The sequence below is a fragment of the Polyodon spathula genome, chromosome 1, assembly GCF_017654505.1.
Source record: "Polyodon spathula isolate WHYD16114869_AA chromosome 1, ASM1765450v1, whole genome shotgun sequence".
Taxonomy (NCBI): domain Eukaryota; kingdom Metazoa; phylum Chordata; class Actinopteri; order Acipenseriformes; family Polyodontidae; genus Polyodon; species Polyodon spathula.
The window spans coordinates 19,585,373-19,592,908 of record NC_054534.1 but is presented as its reverse complement, the minus strand read 5'-3'; positions in this window follow the sequence as shown (position 1 = coordinate 19,592,908).

The following is a 7,536-nucleotide window of genomic DNA, read 5'->3' as shown; positions in this document are numbered from 1 at the left end:
ATTCACAGCTACAGCAACGGAAGAGGGACAAAAACAACCACTCTCCACCAACAGGCAAAACCATGTTTATGTTTCCACAATGATGCACTCGCGTGTGATTACGATACAGCACGGTTATTATTGTTATTATTATCTAAAAGCTTCAAAGATAAAACATATTATCATATATACTTTCATGTGTATGCACATGAGTGTTTACATTTCTATACGGCATTTACGTACTGCATTGTATTCACACTTTGTGTAATGTTACTTAATCTTTCTGATATCTTTGACACCCACTGCATAATTTAGATGGATCTTTTTACCAAGCTATAGTGTCTGTGCCCGTTGAAACCTGATTGCTATTACTGCTTGGTGTATATGGCAATGCCCTGCATCGTGGGGAGAGCTTGTATAAATGGCAAGAATAATGAAATGTATTTTAATGAACCGTTCCCACTATATTTTTGGTTATCATGTTACAGAAAGTTTCTCGGCTTTGTATTGTATTAAAAATAGCCCAATCATTTTCTTTCATTTATAAATGTACATAGCGAATGTATTTTGGGGGCCACATTTTATTTAAGTGGGAAAACCTTTTTGAAGTGTACTTATTCTGTATCTGTCTGCAATCAGTAAGCTACTAACTACTGTACATGTATGTATAAAGTTGTCCATTCCATCTATGAGATATGCTGGGAATTAATTTAAAAAATAAAATTAGAGCTTTGCTTGTTTTTTTAAATATATTGTAGCGATCGTGGTCCGTGCAAAGGAACCAGTTTGTGCTCGTGGCAATGGGCTATTTTAAAAAAAAATGGCCCAAGGCATACACTCTACTTTGCGGAGCCCGAGGAGGTCCATAGTGACCAGAGCCGCAATTACGAGTCAGTGGTCTTTGCCGAGGTGTGCAGGCAGATGGGAATACAGAAGACACACAACACCCCTTCCACCCCCAAAGCAACAGGCTGGTTGAGCTAACTGCACCCTGGCCGTGCAACTGGCCATCTGGACTGCCCCGGACCAATGGCACTGGGACCGCCACTTACCCCTGGCTCTCTTTGCCTACCAAACAGCTGTCTAGGAGTTCACGAGGTGTACGCTGGCAGCTTTAATGTTCAGGATAGAGTAGTGCACCCCAGTGAATCTACTGTTTGGTTGAAGTGAGTCTACGATGTGCGGAACAGGGGGAGAGACTAAGAAGGGACTGAGCCCTAAACTGACCAGCCAGTGGGAGGGACCCTGTGAGGTTCTTCTCCGGCTCTCTGAGGTGGTGTATCAGCTTCAGCTGCGGACTCGGGGGCTGAAGGTGGTGCTCCACTGGGATTGACTTGCCCTCTGTCAGCCAGGGCTTGACCAAGGGGGGACCACCCCTACACCACTGGACTCAGGTGCTCCACCGGCATCACTGGCAGGGGAGGGGCCCACTTCCATGTTAGAGCCAACACCCCCACAGGGCCTCCCTTCCTCAGAGAGGAAGACCCCGTCAGGTCCCGTGATGGCTTCAGGACAGTTTCCTAGGTTAGGGCAGTGAGTGAAACGTCTCACTGCTAGGAGGGGCAATGTAGCTATCCCGTAAATGTTGTAATTGTGTGTCTGTGCAGGGGTTGCATGGTGCATGCTGTGTGTGTGTAGGGGAATGGCTTGCAGGGGTGTCGCGAAAGAAGTGGTGAGCCGGGGTCTGGTGTAAGGGGAGAGGATCAAGGGGATATAAAGGGGTGATTGAAAATGACCATGGAAGTGAGAGAAAGAGTGAGAGAGAGAGTGTGTGGATTGCGAGAGAGAGCGAGCAAGACTAATTGTTTAGAGAAATTAACAAAAATAATCACTTTATTTTTAATTTTCGGCTCCCAGTTCCCTTCCCTTAGCCTTTCGATTCAATCTAGCCTCACTCTAATTTCTATCCCAAAGAACCCAAAATGCTTCAATATATTACTTTTTCCATCCTGCTGAAGAAGGACTTGTAGTCTGAAACATCCTGATAAGATTGCTTTTTTGTATCAGTTATTCACATTTTTCTGTATCTTTTCCTTTTTGATTTTGCTCCTTTTGGTACACAGAAGTTTTCCTTTTTTAAATTATATATATATATATATATATATATAATATATATATATATATATATATATATATATATATATATATATATAGTGACAGGGTACACCCCACCCGTGTGTATTTGTATTTTTTGTATTTGTGTTGTGTCATTATTATTTAAATGTATGGTTTGGTGTTTTAAAAGCACAATGTTTGGTTATTGTTGTTTTGCAGCATGGATGGGGTTAAAATGGTAAAAAATAAACTTGTGTAGAATGTGAACGTCTCCAGATTGATTGATTTGATTGATTTACTGCTTAAATGGAGACGGTCACATGTATAAAAATCCGTTCAGCCAAACATGGGTGGGGTGTACACACAGACACACGCACACACACACACACACACACACACACAGTTATCAGTGGTGACACATGAAATCTAACACAAAATGTGTGTTACCTACAGTGGTATAATTGTACTACATTTGTATCACTTTATTTTTATGTCTGCATTGCCACAGTTAATATTATTTTGAATATTAATATGAAACACAATTAAAAGCAACAGCTGGTTATTAATTTAGTTATTGGGCAAGTTAAAAAATAAATTAGCAGCAATGTGTTTCACTTGAAGAAATTTCCTTCTGAAGAAAGTTGCAACTGTACCCTGACCCAACATTAACAAATTCATTCATCTCACTTGAGAACTGCTTGTGGGTGCTGAATCGTGTGTCCAGGTCCTCAACCATGGCAATTCAACTAGCCTTTAGCCAAAGTATCTCTGATAAGTTTTTACAACCAATTGTGTTAATCCACAAGGCAGTTAGCACTGCACTGATACTGAACCTATCTATCCAATTTCAAAACAAAGGTTCCAGTTATTGTTTGTTTTACTTTGTATGCACAGTATATACATGCACAACAGTATAACACAAAACCTTACATTTGCTTTTTGCTATTTTGCAGGTGGATAATTATGTTTCCAGGATTAATTAAACTAAATGGGATACTTGTTGGACAGTGTATTCTCTGTAAATCATTTACTTGTTCAAGTAACTTGTTCCTTGTTGAAAAGGCAGAGAATGGTATCTGAAGGATAACATATCAGACATGACGATATAAAAAAAAACATGAAAAAGTATACCCGTTTGTTACAGCATCACATTACTGAATTAATATTATTATAAATTTGAATTACCCCTACTTGAATAGTGAGACGCTACATACCTCACAATAAGTAAACAAGTAAGTAGCAGTTCTATATTATTCCACTAGATGGAGTGCAAGCTTTTAAAAATGCATGCACTAGAGGCCAGTAGATGGCAGGCTTACTGCAAACAAGAAGAATGAATCCAGTATGCCATGTCTTGTTTTGTTCAGTTGCCTTACAGCATACACAATGTGTGTAAAAGTGAAGTTCCAGCTCGTTTCATTTCCACAAGTGTAAAGAACAGTATTTTGTTATTTAGCTCATAATTTAGAGAATGTATTTTAAGTTACCATCATGTTTCATCAGAAGAACAGGCACTTTGCATTTTAAGCAGTTCATGTATTTATAAAGTATAATACATAGTGTAAAATCATTCGTACAAACATTTATGTATACCCAGTGGGACATTCCAGCTATTACCAGCAATACACCTCTTTACTGCAATATTTTAAAGTCAATTGGATATTGTCTACACTCTCAAATATTTTTAGCTGTAAACCAATGTTTTTAATACAGAACAGTACCAGCAAGATATTAGTGTGTGTTCCATATCCAGCGCTTACCTGTTACCAGCTGTACAGCAATTGCTGAGATTTTCAGTGGGGTACATACATACATACATACATACATAAATACATACCTACACGTCCATACAGTATGTCCAAACAGATTTAATGTAGTCTGTGCCCAGATACAATATTGATTATCAATTAACAACATTATCTTAGTAAAACATATGCTTGGAATAATATTTCTACTGTAGAACTGGCCAGGCGGTGACAATGCTGTACAGTCCATGTTCTATGTTCACTTTGTTCATTTTAGATATGCCACCGCTATTATTATTACAGCATCTGCCACAGAATACAGTCTCCTTTACTTCCTTTACCAGAACCTAAGCAGAACAAGAGAAGACAGCAGAAGAAAGAAACCAAACAAGAAGGGAGAGAAAGAGAAAGAGACCGAGAAAAAGACGAGGGAAAGAGCCAGAAAGAAAGCGAGAAGAGAGAGAAAGAGAAGAAAGAAGAGAAAGAGAGAAGAAGAGAGAGAGAGAGAGAAAGAGAGAAAAAAAAAAAAAAGCAGAGAGAGGAGTCGAGAGAGAAGAATGAAGGGAGAAGAGACTAGAGAGAGACAGAAGAAAGAGCGAGAAGAGAAGACGAGAAAAGAAAAGAAGAAGGAGAAGGAGAGGAAGAGAAAGGAGAGAAGAAAGGGAAGAGGAGAAGAAAAGAGATGTGAAGAGGAAACAGAAAGAAAGAGAGGGAGAGAAAGAGGGAGAGGAGAGAAAGAGAGAAAAGAGAGAGAGAGAGAGAGAAAGAAGAGGAGAGAGAGAGAGAAAGAAGAGGAGAGAGAGAGAGAGAGAGAGAAGAAGAGAAGAAGAAAGAGAGAGAACAAGAGCGAATGGAAAAAGAACTGCTTTATTAAACCTATATTCAAATGATCTAGGAAGTTAGGTACTATAAAAGCACAGCAGGGTCCAGTACATATTGCAGGTATTGTTATAACTTACTGTCTGGCCTTAACGACTGTATAGGAAAAGTAGATACTGCAATAGGCAAGTCAGTCATTTCCAAGAAATTAACATCTCAGTGACATGTTTGATGCCTCCTTGAAAGGAAATTGCAAAAGGGGTGCAAGCCATTTGAAATTATCCAACATTTCTACAGAATTAAAAACTGTTTTGCAATGCATGCTTTTGAAATTACTTTTACAATTTGAAGTGCACCTCAACCAACTAATTTGTTTTTTGGCCTCTACAGTAGTTGTACCAATATAGAAACACATTTCTGCTGTAGAAATAATCAAGCAGTATAAAGATACTACAGAGGCATGATAGAAAAGGCATGGGTGGAAATAGGAAAGCAGTTTAATTCAGAGGAAAGGGTTAGAAAAAGATTATAAAACAGCTACAGGTTGCACAGAGAGGACTGAAGCAAAAAGAAATAGCAAAGGAAAGAAGAAAAGTAATGACTGATAATTTAGAAAAAGTGGACACGTAGTTAACTTGTGTATGTTTCTTCTTGTTTAGATTCACTTTGTTTATATATTTATTTTTGAAAAATCAAAGTTTTAAAGGCCTCAGTAGAGCTATCAAACATGTCTTCACTCTTAAGTTCAGCTGGTGTAGCGCAGTATAACCATTAACCTGTCTCCCTACAGCGCTCTGCCCATACCTGAGTTTAGTAAAAATCTTCAAAGGAATGTGGTATATCTTACATCCATATGGGGCAGTGTTGCAAGGGAATTGGTTGTAACCAGATGCACCAGCTGTGATAAATAAATGGATCCTAAACAACATGAACAAAACTTACATTTCAAACCTGTAACCAAATTGGCATTTAAGGATAATGTTATGCTGCTAACATGCATGTCTGTAGACAAAATCCACCTGGTTTATACAGGCTCACAAACAGCCGTGATTTGATGGTTTGTTTAAGTCTATAAAGGAACAGTATCTACTGTCTTACATACACACACACACACACACACACACACACACACACACACACACACACACGTGTCATGGTCTCCCATGGTCTGAGCGCAGCTGGAGAGGAGGCCATTCAGCCCATCTTGCTTGTTTGGTTGTTAGTAGCTTATTGATCCCAAAATCTCATCAAGCATGTTCTTGAAAGATTTAGGGTGTCAGCTCCAATAACATTGTGTCAGCTTCAACAACATTACTGGGGAGTTGATTCCAGACCCTCATGATTCTCTGTAAAAAAAGTGCCTCCTAGTTTCTGTTCTGAATGTCCCTTTGTCTAATCTCCATTTGTGACCCCTGGTCCTTGTTTCTTTTTTCAGGTCGAAAAAGTTCCTTGGGTCGACATTGTCAATACCTTTTAGAATTCTGAAATCTTCAATCAGGTCGTCGCGTACTCTCCATTGTTCAAGACTGAATAGATTCAATTATTTTAGCCCATCTGCATATGACATGCCTTTTAAACCCAGAATAATTCTGGTCACTCTTCTTTGCACTCTTTCTAGAGCAGCAATATCCTTTTTGTAGCAAGGTGACCAGAACTGAACACAATATTCAAGATGAGGTCTTACTAGTGCATTGTACAGTTTTAACATTACTTCCCTTGATTTAAATTCAACACTTTTCACAATATATCCAAGCATCTTGTTGGCCTTTTTTATAGTGTGAACAAGAAAGATGAAACCAGGAAGCAGCGGTAACCTTTAGACTATTTGAAATACTCGTGCATGGATATTTCAAATAGAAGAATACAACACAAACAAAGAACCAAAAGATCTTCATCATTAAGAACAGGGAGTCTGATTCTAGTTAATTGGTTCAGATAAATTTGTACTATAGTTGCTTCAACAAGAACAAATGGATTGAAACGGGTGTTAATGAATGCTCAATATATGCAGAATGTACAATTGCCAGTACATGGATTTTAATGTTACATATTTAACCCATATACTACAAATTGGTGACTAATAATTGGTAATACTTATTATTTTATTTACCTAATTAGCAATCACTTTGTCTGAGGTTATTGATTTTGCATATACAGCTATTGGTGGAAGATGTTCATCACCTGGAAAAAAAATTCTGAACATAATTAATATTTTTTTTTTATTTAATATCATTTAATCAAAGAAACTACCAAATGATACAGCAATTTTTTTTTAATTTATGGAGGTCGTCAGATTCTCTATACACTTCCATACACGTATAACAGAAGATTGCTTTAAACTCCTGGCTAAGCCTAGTACCGTATCTGTGTGTCCATTTTCACTGGGTTAATGTGTAGCCAGTCTGAATTAAGCAACTGACCTTCAGTTACCTTTAGTTCTTTGACACACTTAAGCAAACAAAAATTGTACAGAATGTTTCTGAACCACTGTTTTTCCTAAATATCTGTATGTGCGAGTGTTTTATTTTTCTTTATGTAAGTGCTTCTTATTAACCTGAACCTGTAATTATTTAAAAATAGTGTTTTTCTATCTTGAACGTCAATATTAAAATATCGGTTTAAATTGTGTCTGGATATTGCAACTTTGGGGTCACGGTCAACTGTCTCCTTGGTTACCCCTCAAACAATGACGTAAAAACAGCGGGAATTGACAAAGCACAAACAAAGTCAGAACTAGCCATTCGGATCATCAACCGCCCCTAAGATTTTGAAGGGTGGAACTTTTTTGGAAGCGTTTTCATAACAAAATGGGTTACTTATCAAAACTCTTAAAGTAGTTATGTTGACTATTTAAATATTCTGTTTGTTATAAATGATAGTTTTCTCTTTGTTTCTGAAATACACCCAATTATATGTGCAGTGGCAACATCCTCTCCTT